The 17,216-nt window shown below is 47.4% G+C and overlaps 8 non-coding genes across 8 annotated transcripts; 5 read left to right on the forward strand and 3 right to left on the reverse strand.

Moving 5' to 3' along the window:
* Positions 1-5,500: 5,500 nt before the first annotated feature.
* Positions 5,501-5,572, forward strand: Trnae-uuc. The gene has a single exon. It is a non-coding gene; the product is annotated as a tRNA-Glu (tRNA).
* A 521-nt stretch (positions 5,573-6,093) lies between these two features.
* Trnap-agg lies at positions 6,094-6,165 on the reverse strand. Its single transcript has one exon. It is a non-coding gene; the product is annotated as a tRNA-Pro (tRNA).
* A 152-nt stretch (positions 6,166-6,317) lies between these two features.
* Trnaf-gaa lies at positions 6,318-6,390 on the forward strand. The gene has a single exon. It is a non-coding gene; the product is annotated as a tRNA-Phe (tRNA).
* A 17-nt stretch (positions 6,391-6,407) lies between these two features.
* Positions 6,408-6,479, forward strand: Trnae-uuc. The gene has a single exon. It is a non-coding gene; the product is annotated as a tRNA-Glu (tRNA).
* Positions 6,480-6,997: 518 nt separating this feature from the next.
* Positions 6,998-7,069, reverse strand: Trnap-agg. The gene has a single exon. It is a non-coding gene; the product is annotated as a tRNA-Pro (tRNA).
* A 152-nt stretch (positions 7,070-7,221) lies between these two features.
* Positions 7,222-7,294, forward strand: Trnaf-gaa. The gene has a single exon. It is a non-coding gene; the product is annotated as a tRNA-Phe (tRNA).
* Positions 7,295-7,311: 17 nt separating this feature from the next.
* On the forward strand, positions 7,312-7,383 carry Trnae-uuc. Its single transcript has one exon. It is a non-coding gene; the product is annotated as a tRNA-Glu (tRNA).
* A 6,034-nt stretch (positions 7,384-13,417) lies between these two features.
* On the reverse strand, positions 13,418-13,489 carry Trnap-agg. Its single transcript has one exon. It is a non-coding gene; the product is annotated as a tRNA-Pro (tRNA).
* Positions 13,490-17,216: the final 3,727 nt, after the last annotated feature.

Below are 17,216 nucleotides of genomic sequence, written 5' to 3' on the forward strand. Positions count from 1 at the left end.
TGAATGTGCCGAAATAGCTCAGTTGGGAGAGCGTTAGGCAATTGGCTAGCGCGTTTGGCTGTGACTAGACGTGTCTAACTGAGCTCCCAAGTGTGACATCTTGCTGTGAGTAAAAAAACTATTTGTTCTTTTTTTGTTTCTCTTTTGTTGTATTGTTGCTTGTGTGTCCTGTTTCCCTTGTTGTTTGTTTGAGCGCCATTTTGGTTTTGTTCCCTCTTTTTGCATTTTTTTCCCCGTCCTTTTGCCCCTGTTATTGTGGGTAAAATGGGATCGGAATCCCCAGACGTCTGGCCACGTACTGCCGAAATCTCTTTTGGTAATACTGAAGTGACCAGGCATGAGTTCTACGAATGTTTCGAGCACGATAGTAATGAATCTGATAGCATCTTTGATGCAGTTTCTCGCCTACCAGGACGAGCTATTTGCGTTTTCCGAATTGGGTTCAAGACCGTCAATGACCATATTGAATTCTTGAATAAATTTAGTGCTAAAGAATCAGTAGTCATTAGTGGCAAGGAGGTCAAAATTAGAGTGAGAGATAGGTCAGTTAACCTTGTACGCGTTAGAATTCAACATTTCAAATTCGATGATGACCTTAGCCTGCTAAACAAGAGATTGCGTGAGTATGGAGTGATTTCTCGGATTTTTTGGGACACGTATCAGGATAGATCGCTCCCAAGGTGGACCGGGATAAAGACTGGAATTGTCAACGTGGATATGGAAATCCACAAGAGCATTCCGTCTTATATCACCTTTGGAAGCTACAAGGAACCAATAATGGTGTCTTATGCAGGGCAAATGCACACATGCCGCATGTGTGATTCTCCCACCCATGTATTAGCTAATTGCCCCAAGCAACCCCGTAGTTTAACCAACCCCAGCACCATTTCAAAAGGCCCCATTGGAACACGTAGCTATAGTAGTGTATTACTAACAAATCGTGGCCCAGTTAGGACAACTGTTAGGAAGCCCCAGGAGACAGGCCCGATTGGTGGCGGGCAAATGCCAATTGCTCCAACTGTTGACGCTGATACATTCCCCGAGTTAGCCCAGAGGCCAACGACGTCGACTGTTGTCGTTCTTGATGGAGCTTTAGAGGATCCAATTTCGAAACCCGATGGAACTGAATCTTCTTCTGACACCGATGCTGACGCTGAAGACACCAACTGTGTAGGTTCGTCTATTGCGTCCAAATCGGTCAAGAAAAAGAAAATGAAACAGACGAGGGAATTCCGTGACCAACAAAAACAATCAAAAAAGAGGAGTCGTACAGCCTCTTCCTGTTGCTCGGGCGAGGTAGCTGAGGAAATTGAATCTGGTGTAGCTCAGTTGGTTGAACTCGGGTCTCCGACTCGAGAGGTTCCAGTTTCGATACCGGGTGTGGACAATAATTCTTTTCCCGACCTTTCTGGGGGGGAACGATGTTCCACCCGCTCCAATCTCACCTGGAGTACCATTTATTCCATCCACGATAGATCAGATGGATAACGAGGCGGTTGAAGAGATGGATGCAACCGAGGTGGTTTCGGTTTCAAATCCAGAGGAAGACACTTCTTTTTCTAGTCGGAGTATTCAGCTAGGACAGCGCCCACTTGATAGCCAGGAGGCTAGTCATGTGAGTGAGACTCAGGAGTCCTTGGGCGTCCCCCTCGGCACTCCATCAACCCCCATAGAAGATAAAACTCTCAAAGCAATGGAAGCCGTTAGAAGAAAAAAAGCCCATGATAACAAGACCCAACCCTCTAAACCCAAATTTAAATATTAATCATGACTAACATCGCGACATATAATATCAACAGAATATCGTCACCTGACAAACTTCAAATAATACTCAATTTCTTTTTACATCATAAACTTGATATTATATGTTTGCAAGAAGTAGTATTTCACTCTAGCACCGTATTTACTAAACATTACCAGATGCACACAAATCTCGGCCCTAGAAAACATGGGACAGCCATCCTAGTACGACACGGGCTGAGCGCCAAAAACATTTTGTTTGAACCGGAGGGGAGGCTGATAGCCATGGAAGTAAAGGGTTTTGCTTTCGTGTGTATTTACGCCCCATCTGGTGACCAAAATAAAAATTATAGAGATTCTTTCCTCCGGCAAACTATTACGGCTTATGTTGCCCAGTATAAGGCACCAGCAATTATATTGGGAGATTTTAATGCCGTTGACGAGATCGATGACCGTAAAAGTAGCAAGACAACACCACCTAAAATTAGACTAGGTTTACTAGAACCCCTCCGAGATTTAGTAAAAGCCCTTTCATTAACAGATGTCTGGAGAGAAATTCGGAAAAATGAAACTTGTTGGACGTACAATTGTGCGACTAGCCAGGCTAGATTAGACCGAATTTATTACCATCATCACGTACAATTTTCTGATATCCTTTTGCACGACTTACCACTCGGGGATCACAGACCAATCGTAGGGTATATAAACAGCACCAGCCCTCCTGGTATAGTGAGAAACAAGTCAAGGAATATATGGAAACTTAACACATCAATTCTTGAGGAAGAAGAATATATAAACTTGGTGCATGTCTTTATTGAAGAAATGTCCCAACACCCATCCCGTATTGAAAATGTAGACCATTGGTGGGAGATTATTTTCAAACCTAGCCTCAGGCGATTATCAATTAACTATTGTAAAAAGAGAATCTGTGATCAGAGAGTCAAAAGGAAATTACTCCAACATCAACTAAAAGAAACCGTGAACAATGTAAATTTCAATCATGCGCGTTACATGGAGTTGAAACGTGAGTTTCTAGCCTGGGAGCGAGAAGCATTGAGGGGATTTGCAATACGTTCACGCGTTCAAAGTATAGCCGAAGAAGAGCCATCTACCTTTCATATGAACAAGTCAACGAGCAATTTCCAGAAGTCTCTGATCACTCAGCTCAAAACTAATGATAACTGTAAAATTACCCAACCTGAGCAGATTAACCAAGAAATAATTGAACACTTTAGTAGAATTTTTCAGAACCAGCCCTCCCCCAATACCCAATTAGCTGGAAAATTTCTAGAAGGGATTAGAGGTGCACTTACCCGTACAAAACCCACTAAAAACGATTCGGGTGTATCAGTGGTAGCTCAGTCGTTAAACGCTCAAGCGTTGAATCGAGGAGTACTAGGTTCGATCTCGGAGAGTGACAACTTTCTTGTAGATCCGTTCACAATAGATGAAATTAACAACGCCCTTAAGGCAACTAAAAAGAACAAGGCCCCGGGTACAGATGGCATTCCTTTTGAGTTTTATATAAAATTTTGGGATGTTATTGGTGTTCATTTTCTGGAAATGATGAATTGCGTCTTCGAAAAAAGAAAACTCCAGCCGTCGCAGGGAAGGGCAGCTATAAGATTAGTCCCAAAAATCCCAACACCGAGTAAAATCACCGATTACCGACCAATCTCCTTGTTAAATACCGATTACAAGTTAATCGCGTCAGTATTGGCTTTTCGTCTGAGAAAATCTCTTCAAAACTCTCTAGACTCACATCAAAAAGGTGGTGTACCCGGCCGCTATATCTTTGACAGCTTGTGTTTAATCCGAGATGTCATTGATAATACAGGTCGTAAATCAAAAGAGGTATCTTCTCTCAAACCGGCCGCCATTATCGCGTACGATTTAGAGAAAGCATATGACCTTGTCAATCGAGACGTTCTGTGGGAAGTAATGACAGCCATGGGCTATCCCCCCCTCTTTGTTGATTGGTTGAAAACGCTGTACAGTATAACTGAACTATGCCCATTGAACGGTAATGACATAGTCGGTACTGTGGACAATGCACAATCCGTGCGACAGGGGTGCCCTCTGTCAGTCCATCTGTTTGCCCTCTATATTGAACCGCTTTTAGTTTGCTTGTCTAGGGGTATTGACGGAATTGAACACTACGGAAAACGCATCAAAGTTCGTGCATATGTAGATGATCTAGTAGTTTTTGTCTCATCAATGAAAGATGTACGTCGTGCATGCGAGATTATTCTAGAATTTTGTGCCTGAACAAATGCACGTATTAACAAAGGGAAGACAAAATTACTTGGTCTAGGCACTTGGACTTTAAATCAATGTCCACAGGCCGTAGTAGCGCAGACGTTAGCTGCGTCGGCTGGGATTCCTAAGGTTGGAGTTTGGATCCCACGTAGAAACATTTTCAATCAAACTCATCCTAAACGTACTTGGCCACATGATTGGATAACTCAAGTAGACAATTTGAAAATTCTTGGAATTAATTTTTCTTCTGAAATAAAAACAACAGCAAGAGACAATTGGCAAAGACAATTCAACATCATACAAAATATTCTTATCACAAACACACACCGTCATTTCACTTTTTATGGTCGCGTCCTATTCATCAAACAACATGTCTTATCACAACTTGTTCATATAGCTCATGTACTCCCTTGCAACAAAACCCAAGCCCTTCTCCTCCAACAAAAATGCTACAAATTTCTTTGGGCACAACGAAGAGAGCACCCACCCCTAAATGTTTTGATCCGCCCCCGACTCCAAGGTGGACTTGGAGTCACCTTACTTTTTCAATTCTTCCAATCCCTTTTCACCCGTCAAATCTTTAAATCTTTAATCCATCCCGAGGCTATTGAGAGAGCTGCAGCCGTTTATTGGTTGGGTCCACACCTCAAGAATCTCCTTCAACAAATCATCCAGCCCAGATTTAATGCAACCCATTCATCACATCCATACTTCACCACCGCACTATCAACCATCACCGATCTACTTAAAGCTGGCATCTTCACATCGTCAACCGTATCCAATCACCGCGCCACCTACAATCACCTGATCGCTAACCTTGGGCAACCAAGGAGAACCGAGGTTGCGAAACCGGACCTTGACTGGGCTTGCATCTGGCGTTGGGTGGCCAAAATGAAAGGAAGAAACGCTGAACTGGTCTGGGATTTCAACCATAATCAGCTCCCTACCAAAATGCGCCTCACAAGCCTCAGACTTTCTAGAAATGACCAATGTCCTCTATGCAATGGCGGCCAAGAAACTGACGACCATCTTATGTTACTCTGTTCTGAGAAAGTTCACATCAGTTTATGGCTCCGAATTCAACTAACGAAACTTGGATGTCAAAAACCACTTAAATCAACAATAAATGGAGACATTGGAAATGGCCCCAATAAAGAGAAAATACTGGCACTCATCCAATCCTACATCATTACCGTCTGGACCGCCCGCAGCCAAAACCTCACCCCAGCCATAAATGAAATACAGTCTCTCTGGTCAAGCCTCCTTCATTCAAAAAATTCTCCCCAGATGTCACCTTCTAATTCATAAATATTCCCTCTCAAAATTCTCAACAGATTTTTTCTTATCTTTATACAAAATTGTTCTTTCATTACAATTAATATTTCTTGGATCCCCCACAGATGATAAATCGTTTAAATAAAAAAAAAAAAAAAAAAAAAAGACTGCAGATCTAAAGGTCCCTGGTTCGATCCAGGGTTTCGGCAGGAATCTTCGTTCAAAATCCCATATGGTCTAGTGGCTAGGATACCTGGCTTTCACCCAGGAGGCTCGGGTTCGATTCCCGGTATGGGAACGGAGAGATATGTTTTATTCAGGAATTCTATTGTTTTAATTCATTTCGTTTATTTGCGGATATTTCCGGTGTTACAGTAACAAGTTGGAAATCAGCAAAGATAATCCCAATTTGATGTTGGTCCGTGTGGGGTGCGGAAGTTCCTCTGGAGTTGGTCCCGGTAGGGTGGAAGGCAACAGACGGCGTGGCAGTTTTCGTACCTGCCATCTAGTAGTATTTGGGAGAGTCAAAATCAGTATTTCGAAAAAGATTGCATTATTGGAAAAGATCAAAGCGTCGGTATCGATGATTTCCCGTAATGTCCCAGGCAAAAACGGTCACATCTGATCATTATGAGGCGTAAAGAGTCTGCAATTGTGCAATGCTAGGCAAAACATGTGGTACTGGAGATGCAGGGTATGCGCATGCCTCTGGCCTCTCGCATGCTAAGCGAGCGCTCTACCATCTGAGCTACATCCCCATGAAATGCAACACTTGAAGTGATTATAGACAACAATAATAAAATAAGAATGGATCTTCTAGGGCTCATCCGGGAATCGAACCCGGGACCTCTCGCACCCTAAGCGAGAATCATACGACTAGACCAATGAGCCGTGTTCAAAGGGTGTCAAAATGTGTTTCGAGTTTCTATGTCCAAAGTGAATTGCTTGTCTTTTGAGTTATGCGATTGGGTTCACTTTGTAGCTGTGACGAAAAAGATTGGCCGTCTACCGGAGTATTCTTGTTTGATTTACATTTTGAATGTGCCGAAATAGCTCAGTTGGGAGAGCGTTAGACTGAAGATCTAAAGGTCCCTGGTTCGATCCCGGGTTTCGGCAGGAATCTTCGTTCAAAATCCCATATGGTCTAGTGGCTAGGATACCTGGCTTTCACCCAGGAGGCTCGGGTTCGATTCCCGGTATGGGAACGGAGAGATATGTTTTATTCAGGAATTCTATTGTTTCAATTCTTTTCGTTTATTTGCGGATATTTCCGGTGTTACAGTAACAAGTTGGAAATCAGCAAAGATAATCCCAATTTGATGTTGGTCCGTGTGGGGTGCGGAAGTTCCTCTGGAGTTGGTCCCGGTAGGGTGGAAGGCAACAGACGGCGTGGCAGTTTTCGTACCTGCCATCTAGTAGTATTTGGGAGAGTCAAAATCAGTATTTCGAAAAAGATTGCATTATTGGAAAAGATCAAAGCGTCGGTATCGATGATTTCCCGTAATGTCCCAGGCAAAAACGGTCACATCTGATCATTATGAGGCGTAAAGAGTTTGCTATTGTGCAATGCTAGGCGAAACATGTGGTACTGGAGATGCAGGGTATCGATCCCCGTACTTCTCGCATGCTAAGCGAGCGCTCTACCATCTGAGCTACATCCCCATGCAATTCATCACTTGAAGTGATTATAGACAACAATAATAAAATCAGAATGGATCTTCTAGGGCTCATCCGGGAATCGAACCCGGGACCTCTCGCACCCTAAGCGAGAATCATACGACTAGACCAATGAGCCGTGTTCAAAGAGTGTCAAAATGTGTTTCGATCGTCTATGTCCAAAGTGAATTGCTTGTCTTTTGAGTTATGCGATTGGGTTCACATTGTAGCTGTGACGAAAAAGATTGGCCGTCTACCGGACTATTCTTGTTTGATTTACATTTTGAATGTGCCGAAATAGCTCAGTTGGGAGAGCGTTAGACTGAAGATCTAAAGGTCCCTGGTTCGATCCCGGGTTTCGGCAGGAATCTTCGTTCAAAATCCCATATGGTCTAGTGGCTAGGATACCTGGCTTTCACCCAGGAGGCTCGGGTTCGATTCCCGGTATGGGAACGGAAAGATACGTTTTAGTCAGGAATTCTATTGTTTCAATTCTTTTCGTTTATTTGCGGATATTTCCGGTGTTACAGTAACAAGTTGGAAATCAGCAAAGATAATCCCAATTTGATGTTGGTCCGTGTGGGGTGCGGAAGTTCCTCTGGAGTTAGTCCCGGTAGGGTGGAAGGCAACAGACGGCGTGGAAGTTTTCGTACCTGCCATCTAGTAGTATTTGGGAGAGTCAAAATCAGTATTTCGAAAAAGATTGCATTATTGGAAAAGATCAAAGCGTCGGTATCGATGATTTTCCGTATTGTCCCAGGCAAAAACGGTCACATCTGATCATTATGAGGCGTAAAGAGTCTGCAATTGTGCAATGCTAGGCAAAACATGTGGTACTGGAAATGCAGGGTATCGATCCCCGTACTTCTCGCATGCTAAGCGAGCGCTCTACCATCTGAGCTACATCCCCATGAAATGCAATACTTGAAGTGATTATAGAAAACAATAATAAAATCAGAATGGATCTTCTAGGGCTCATCCGGGAATCGAACCCGGGACCTCTCGCACCTTACGCGAGAATCATACGACTAGACAAATGAGCCGTGTTCAAAGAGTGTCAAAATGTGTTTCGAGCGTCTATGTCCAAAGTGAATTGCTTGTCTTTTGAGTTATGCGATTGGGTTCACTTTGTAGCTGTGACGAAAAATATTGGCCGTCTACCGGACTATTCTTGTTTGATTTACAATTTGAATGTGTCGAAATAGCTCAGTTGGGAGAGCGTTAGGCTGAAGATCTAAAGGTCCCTGGTTCGATCCCGGGTTTCGGCAGGAATCTTCGTTCAAAATCCCATATGGTCTAGTGGCTAGGATACCTGGCTTTCACCCAAGAGGCTCGTCGGACGTGTTTTGGGTGAGCTCCTCAAGCCGCCAGGTGGCCCAGCCACTAGACCAGTTATTTGGACCTTCTCAACCGTGCCCTGTGCCACTACGTGGTTTATTGTGCTTCTACTAACTTAGTGCACAGTTTTAGTGCAGGTGGAGTGTGTAATTTGTGTTTATTTCCCCACCCCCCTCCCGACGCTAGGCTTGAGGCTCTTCTTCGCCATGCGGTACGAGGACACCTTTGAGATCGGGTTCGGCAACCCTTTCCCCAGGCTTCAATTGTTATCCGTACACCGTTTCATCACCGGTCTGGGACTCAGCGAAAGCCAGATTCTGGCAATTGCACCAGTCCTTTTGGTTGGCGACCAGGTCGTCCGAGTCACTCTGTTCAAAACGGCGGACGTAACGGCCATCCTAAACCAACATGGCGGCGCCCGACAGCATTGTATTGAAGGTCGTCAGATCAACGTTCTCATCAAGGACCCAAATGTGGAGGAGCGTTTTGTGAGGGTTTCTGATTACCCAGCAAATGCCAACATGGAAGTAATGAAAGTCCGGTTGCGTGAATTTGGTACTGTCCTTGACCTTCGCCGGGACCGATATGCTGGAGCCACAGCCGGAATGATTCCATGTCTTACCGGTCAACTCACGGTTCGGATGACGCTTAACTCTCCGATACCCTCCTATCTTCAAGTTGGTGAACATAAAGTGTACATTCGATACGCCAACCAGCCGGTAACGTGTCGTGAGTGCAACCTCCCCGGTCATATGGCTCTGGACTGCCCTGCACGGAAAAACCGCCTATTACCGGCACCACCGAAGATTGCACCACAGAAACCCAATGGGGGAAAGGAAAAGTCGATGGCGGCAGCTCTTCAATCGGCTTCAAGGCCGCCGAGCACCCCGACTGAATTCCCGCCTCTCCCGGATAGATCTTGGACGGAGGTCTCAAGACGGAAGAAGACCCAAAACAAGACTGAGAGTGATGAGACGATTTTAGTACCAGAAACACCGCCGATCAGCGTCTTACCCTCGGCAGAGTCATCGACGGACATAGTGGGCGACTCCCAAGAAATGGAGACTCTCTCGGCGGAACCGACGCCAACAGGCGAAGTGCTCCTCGACCTAGCACGGGAGCACGGCCACACAGACATGTCACCGTCCGAATTTGAGGAGGACATGTCCACCAAAGAAACATCAAGTTCCAGCGTGCCTGCATCGCCAAAGAGAAGACGGACGCGATCGAGAAAACAGACGAAAACGCAAAACTAATCATGAAGGTCGCATCTATAAATATTGCTAGAATCAGCACACCGGAACGTCTTCAACTACTCCTCAACTATTGTGTTTCAAATGAGTTTGATGTCATCTGCCTACAAGAAGTAGCATTCTCATCGTGCCCCATTCTCGAAAGTCGATTTCAAGTTTTTGCTTCACCCGGCCCCAACAAGGCGGGTACTGCCGTGTTAGTTTCCAAAACCCTGAAAGTGCAATCTCATATGTGTAACCCTGATGGTCGTATCCTCTGTGTTAATTTTGGTCAAGTGTCATTTGTGTCTCTCTATGCCCCCTCGGGTAGAATTTTCCGTGATGAAAGAAGTACCTTTTTCCGAGTGATTGTGCCTGCCTTTTTGTCCTGTGTAAAAGAGCCAATAGTACTCATGGGGGATTTTAACGCGGTTGATGATCGGGGCGACAGACTCCGGAAGGCTGGAACGACCCCTTCCACCCCAGTCGATCATGCGTTAGTAGCTTTAGTTGGGGGATTAGAGCTGGTGGATGTATGGAAGGCCTTACGACCCCGTGACTCAGGTCACACCTATTTCCACTAGGGTGGATCAGCGCGGATCGACCGCTTTTACTGCTCCAGATCCATCCGCCAGGAGTTCACACTGATTACAACCGATACTACGTACGTGACGGACCATGCGGTGCTTCACGCCGCTTGTTCGATCCTGCCGGTACTCCCAACGCCTAGACCCCCCCCCCCCCGACCGTCTATTTGGAAACTCAATACGACAATTTTGTCGGAAGATGCTTTTCGTCGACAGCTGACGACGTTTATTCGACACGCCACAGCTCTCCCACTCAAAGCCGTCAACGTCGTGACTTGGTGGGACTCCGTTTTCAAACCGGGTGTCAAGCGGATTGCTCAAAGCTATTGCAGACGACGAGCCTCTTTAGTCAAGGAAATGGGCCAATTTTACCAAAACTGCCTGGCTGAAATTACGGACCCTACGACTGAGCTCGATTGGCCCACCTTCCAAGCCTTGCGCGAGGAAGCACGGGAGTGGCACCTCCGCGCCCTCATGGGGGCGAAAATCAGATCCCGAAGTGTGACGGATAGCGACATCGACAGCGCTTCCCTCTTTCATGTCAGGAAAGAAAAGAGCAACGGCCGGAACGTCAACATCGTGGAACTACACACCGACACTGAAGGACAACTATTGGATCTGGGAGCAATCAACGCCGCCCTCACTAACGGATTCCAATCGGTTTTTGGTCAGAACCACGCCGGCGACTCTCAATCGGGGACGTCCTTCTTGAACAGCATCGGTAGCCGCCCCCAAATTCCGGACTTAACATCGCCGCCGACCTTGATCGACCTAAGTGCAGTTGTCACACGGCTGCCCTCAAACAAAAGTCCAGGAGAAGATGGCATCCCCTACGACTTCTACAAACAATTTTGGGATGTCATTGGGCCCGTGTTTCTGGAAATGTTCACATCAGTTTTACACGACGGACGGGTATCCGGATCCCAGTCGGTCGGCCTCGTCCGCCTCATCCCGAAGTGCGAGAGCCCGTCAAAAGCCACGGATTACCGGCCCATAACACTGCTCAACTGTGATTATAAAATCATGGCGGGAGTAATGGCGGCACGACTGAAGAAAACGCTTCCACAGGTGATCGGCGACGCCCAACGTGGCGGCATTCCGGGCCGAAGAATTAGTGACAACTTGTCCCTCTACCGCGACATCCTCGCCTTCGTTGGAGAGCGTAACATCGATTTAGGGATGGGCCCGAATATTACATCTGTGCCAGGAGTGGTGATTGGGATTGATTTCACCAAGGCGTACGACCTAGTACAGCGCGATATTCTTTGGGACATCATGGGAAAATTTGGATATCCCCCTACTTTCGTGACGTGGATTAAAACCCTCTACACCGACGCCAAAATGTTCTTGCTGAACGGCCAGTCGATTGCTGGAAAGGTGGACTGCTTGTCATCTTTACGGCAAGGATGCCCCCTTTCCATACACCTTTATGTGTTATTCCTGGAACCACTGCTGCTCCGATTATCAACAGAAATGAAAGGCATCTCCTTTTTTGGAAGGAAGGTGGCCGTGCGTGCATTTGTCGACGACGTGGCAGTTTTTACTGACAACGACGAAGATATCATCTTAAGTGACCAAGTGATCGGCGATTTTTGCAAATGGACGTCCAGCCGTCTCAACAAAACGAAATCTAAAGCACTAGGACTAGGTGGCTGGAGCCGCCGCACATCTTGGCCATTACAATGGTTGGAAGCAGTCGATCAGTTAACCCTTCTTGGAATCCCCTTCTCTCATTCCGTCGAGGAAACAACCTCCAGAACGTGGGAAAAGGCGTTCGGCCATTTCCAGGGCATGCTACGTTCAAATATCGGTCGCTGCTTCACCCTCTTTCAACGAGTAAGATTCCTGAAAGTGGAGGCCTTCTCAAGAATCATTTACGTCGGCCAGATCCTTCCCTGTCCACCGCTGCTGATCGAGAAAATTAATCGAGCGGCCCTGAAATTTCTGTGGGCCGGCCGGCTGGAACGGCCCCCTCCTGGAACCATCTATCGGAGCGTCGATGAAGGTGGCCTAGCGATGATTCACACCGAATTTTTCCTCGGCTCCCTTTTCTTACGCCAAATCCTGTCTTCTGTACTGGGGCCTGACACGGTGGATCGTTTCCTCCTACGGTATTGGCTGGCCTTCCCCACGCGTGGCCTGCTGGGACTTTATGCTGTAACGGCTGCCCCAGTCGCCTTCCGGAACACCATCTGGAAGACTATCCCGCGCCTACCTTTCTCCGTTCGAGACTCCTTTTTCCTCTTCAATCACCGGCTCCTCTATACCCGTGAGAGGGCCAATCGTATAGATGGTACGATAAATCCCGAGTGTGATAGGTGCAAAGGTGACATTGAATCAGCGGAGCACCTAATGATTGGATGCCCGTCGCGTGCAACGGCTATCAACTGGCTCAAAAACAAACTACAGTCCCTAGGCTGCTCCGGCACCTGGACGAATTGGATCAACGGCGATATAGGACAACTCCCACTCGACGCCCCGGCTCGCCTCCTTGTCGCAGTCTTCGTGGATATCACATGGCGAACAAGACAGAGAAAACGGCTTCCTTCGATCGCAGAATACGAGTCCAAATGGACGCAGTTAGTCCAACGTTTCTAAATCGGAGTCTTTAGCACAGCTGAATTGTCCCCCCCCCCCCTCCCCGCAAGTCATTATGGTGATCTCCAGTTTCAAAATCAGGTCTCATTGTCTATCTCAGTTTCATTGTACACTTCCACGCGACGGCTTTTTGTATAATGTAAAATGTTAATCTAGTTTTAGCACAGTAAATACAGGAACGTTTCCAACTCAAAAAAAATTCCCGGTATGGGAACGGAGAGATACGTTTTATTGAGGAATTCTATTGTTTCAATTCTTTTCGTTTATTTGCGGATATTTCCGGTGTTACAGTAACAAGTTGGAAATCAGCAAAGATCATCCCAATTTGATGTTGGTCCGTGTGGGGTGCGGAAGTTCCTCTGGAGTTGGTCCCGGTAGGGTGGAAGGCAACAGACGGCGTGGCAGTTTTCGTACCTGCCATCTAGTAGTATTTGGGAGAGTCAAAATCAGTATTTCGAAAAAGATTGCATTATTGGAAAAGATCAAAGCGTCGGTATCGATGATTTCCCGTCATGTCCCAGGCAAAAACGGTCACATCTGATCATTATGAGGCGTAAAGAGTCTGCAATTGTGCAATGCTAGGCAAAACATGTGGTACTGGAGATGCAGGGTATCGATCCCCGTACTTCTCGCATGATAAACGAGTGCTCTACCATCTGAGCTACATCCCCATGAAATGCAACACTTGAAGTGATTATAGACGACAATAATAAAATCAGAATGGATCTTCTAGGGCTCATCCGGGAATCGAACCCGGGACCTCTCGCACCCTAAGCGAGAATCATACGACTAGACCAATGAGCCGTGTTCAAAGTGTGTCAAAATGTGTTTCGAGCGTCTATGTCCAAAGTGAATTGCTTGTCTTTTGAGTTATGCGATTGGGTTCACTTTGTAGCTGTGACGAAAAAGATTGGCCGTCTACCGGACTATTCTTGTTTGATTTACATTTTTAATGTGCCGAAATAGCTCAGTTGGGAGAGCGTTAGACTGAAGATCTAAAGGTCCCTGATTCGATCCCGGGTTTCGGCAGGAATCTTCGTTCAAAATCCCATATGGTCTAGTGGCTAGGATACCTGGCTTTCACCCAAGAGGCTCGTCGGACGTGTTTTGGGTGAGCTCCTCAAGCCGCCAGGTGGCCCAGCCACTAGACCAGTTATTTGGACCTTCTCAACCGTGCCCTGTGCCACTACGTGGTTTATTGTGCTTCTACTAACTTAGTGCACAGTTTTAGTGCAGGTGGAGTGTGTAATTTGTGTTTATTTCCCCACCCCCCTCCCGACGCTAGGCTTGAGGCTCTGCTTCGCCATGCGGTACGAGGACACCTTTGAGATCGGGTTCGGCAACCCTTTCCCCAGGCTTCAATTGTTATCCGTACACCGTTTCATCACCGGTCTGGGACTCAGCGAAAGCCAGATTCTGGCAATTGCACCAGTCCTTTTGGTTGGCGACCAGGTCGTCCGAGTCACTCTGTTCAAAACGGCGGACGTAACGGCCATCCTAAACCAACATGGCGGCGCCCGACAGCATTGTATTGAAGGTCGTCAGATCAACGTTCTCATCAAGGACCCAAATGTGGAGGAGCGTTTTGTGAGGGTTTCTGATTACCCAGCAAATGCCAACATGGAAGTAATGAAAGTCCGGTTGCGTGAATTTGGTACTGTCCTTGACCTTCGCCGGGACCGATATGCTGGAGCCACAGCCGGAATGATTCCATGTCTTACCGGTCAACTCACGGTTCGGATGACGCTTAACTCTCCGATACCCTCCTATCTTCAAGTTGGTGAACATAAAGTGTACATTCGATACGCCAACCAGCCGGTAACGTGTCGTGAGTGCAACCTCCCCGGTCATATGGCTCTGGACTGCCCTGCACGGAAAAACCGCCTATTACCGGCACCACCGAAGATTGCACCACAGAAACCCAATGGGGGAAAGGAAAAGTCGATGGCGGCAGCTCTTCAATCGGCTTCAAGGCCGCCGAGCACCCCGACTGAATTCCCGCCTCTCCCGGATAGATCTTGGACGGAGGTCTCAAGACGGAAGAAGACCCAAAACAAGACTGAGAGTGATGAGACGATTTTAGTACCAGAAACACCGCCGATCAGCGTCTTACCCTCGGCAGAGTCATCGACGGACATAGTGGGCGACTCCCAAGAAATGGAGACTCTCTCGGCGGAACCGACGCCAACAGGCGAAGTGCTCCTCGACCTAGCACGGGAGCACGGCCACACAGACATGTCACCGTCCGAATTTGAGGAGGACATGTCCACCAAAGAAACATCAAGTTCCAGCGTGCCTGCATCGCCAAAGAGAAGACGGACGCGATCGAGAAAACAGACGAAAACGCAAAACTAATCATGAAGGTCGCATCTATAAATATTGCTAGAATCAGCACACCGGAACGTCTTCAACTACTCCTCAACTATTGTGTTTCAAATGAGTTTGATGTCATCTGCCTACAAGAAGTAGCATTCTCATCGTGCCCCATTCTCGAAAGTCGATTTCAAGTTTTTGCTTCACCCGGCCCCAACAAGGCGGGTACTGCCGTGTTAGTTTCCAAAACCCTGAAAGTGCAATCTCATATGTGTGACCCTGATGGTCGTATCCTCTGTGTTAATTTTGGTCAAGTGTCATTTGTGTCTCTCTATGCACCCTCGGGTAGAATTTTCCGTGATGAAAGAAGTACCTTTTTCCGAGTGATTGTGCCTGCCTTTTTGTCCTGTGTAAAAGAGCCAATAGTACTCATGGGGGATTTTAACGCGGTTGATGATCGGGGCGACAGACTCCGGAAGGCTGGAACGACCCCTTCCACCCCAGTCGATCATGCGTTAGTAGCTTTAGTTGGGGGATTAGAGCTGGTGGATGTATGGAAGGCCTTACGACCCCGTGACTCAGGTCACACCTATTTCCACCAGGGTGGATCAGCGCGGATCGACCGCATTTACTGCTCCAGATCCATCCGCCAGGAGTTCACACTGATTACAACCGATACTACGTACGTGACGGACCATGCGGTGCTTCACGCCGCTTGTTCGATCCTGCCGGTACTCCCAACGCCTAGACCCCCCCGACCGTCTATTTGGAAACTCAATACGACAATTTTGTCGGAAGATGCTTTTCGTCGACAGCTGACGACGTTTATTCGACACGCCACAGCTCTCCCACTCAAAGCCGTCAACGTCGTGACTTGGTGGGACTCCGTTTTCAAACCGGGTGTCAAGCGGATTGCTCAAAGCTATTGCAGACGACGAGCCTCTTTAGTCAAGGAAATGGGCCAATTTTACCAAAACTGCCTGGCTGAAATTACGGACCCTACGACTGAGCTCGATTGGCCCACCTTCCAAGCCTTGCGCGAGGAAGCACGGGAGTGGCACCTCCGCGCCCTCATGGGGGCGAAAATCAGATCCCGAAGTGTGACGGATAGCGACATCGACAGCGCTTCCCTCTTTCATGTCAGGAAAGAAAAGAGCAACGGCCGGAACGTCAACATCGTGGAACTACACACCGACACTGAAGGACAACTATTGGATCTGGGAGCAATCAACGCCGCCCTCACTAACGGATTCCAATCGGTTTTTGGTCAGAACCACGCCGGCGACTCTCAATCGGGGACGTCCTTCTTGAACAGCATCGGTAGCCGCCCCCAAATTCCGGACTTAACATCGCCGCCGACCTTGATCGACCTAAGTGCAGTTGTCACACGGCTGCCCTCAAACAAAAGTCCAGGAGAAGATGGCATCCCCTACGACTTCTACAAACAATTTTGGGATGTCATTGGGCCCGTGTTTCTGGAAATGTTCACATCAGTTTTACACGACGGACGGGTATCCGGATCCCAGTCGGTCGGCCTCGTCCGCCTCATCCCGAAGTGCGAGAGCCCGTCAAAAGCCACGGATTACCGGCCCATAACACTGCTCAACTGTGATTATAAAATCATGGCGGGAGTAATGGCGGCACGACTGAAGAAAACGCTTCCACAGGTGATCGGCGACGCCCAACGTGGCGGCATTCCGGGCCGAAGAATTAGTGACAACTTGTCCCTCTACCGCGACATCCTCGCCTTCGTTGGAGAGCGTAACATCGATTTAGGGATGGGCCCGAATATTACATCTGTGCCAGGATGGTGATTGGGATTGATTTCGCCAAGGCGTACGACCTAGTACAGCGCGATATTCTTTGGGACATCATGGGAAAATTTGGATATCCCCCTACTTTCGTGACGTGGATTAAAACCCTCTACACCGACGCCAAAATGTTCTTGCTGAACGGCCAGTCGATTGCTGGAAAGGTGGACTGCTTGTCATCTTTACGGCAAGGATGCCCCCTTTCCATACACCTTTATGTGTTATTCCTGGAACCACTGCTGCTCCGATTATCAACAGAAATGAAAGGCATCTCCTTTTTTGGAAGGAAGGTGGCCGTGCGTGCATTTGTCGACGACGTGGCAGTTTTTACTGACAACGACGAAGATATCATCTTAAGTGACCAAGTGATCGGCGATTTTTGCAAATGGACGTCCAGCCGTCTCAAC

This window comes from Daphnia pulicaria, chromosome 7 (assembly GCF_021234035.1).
Source record: "Daphnia pulicaria isolate SC F1-1A chromosome 7, SC_F0-13Bv2, whole genome shotgun sequence".
In the NCBI taxonomy this organism is placed as follows: Eukaryota; Metazoa; Arthropoda; class Branchiopoda; order Diplostraca; family Daphniidae; genus Daphnia; species Daphnia pulicaria.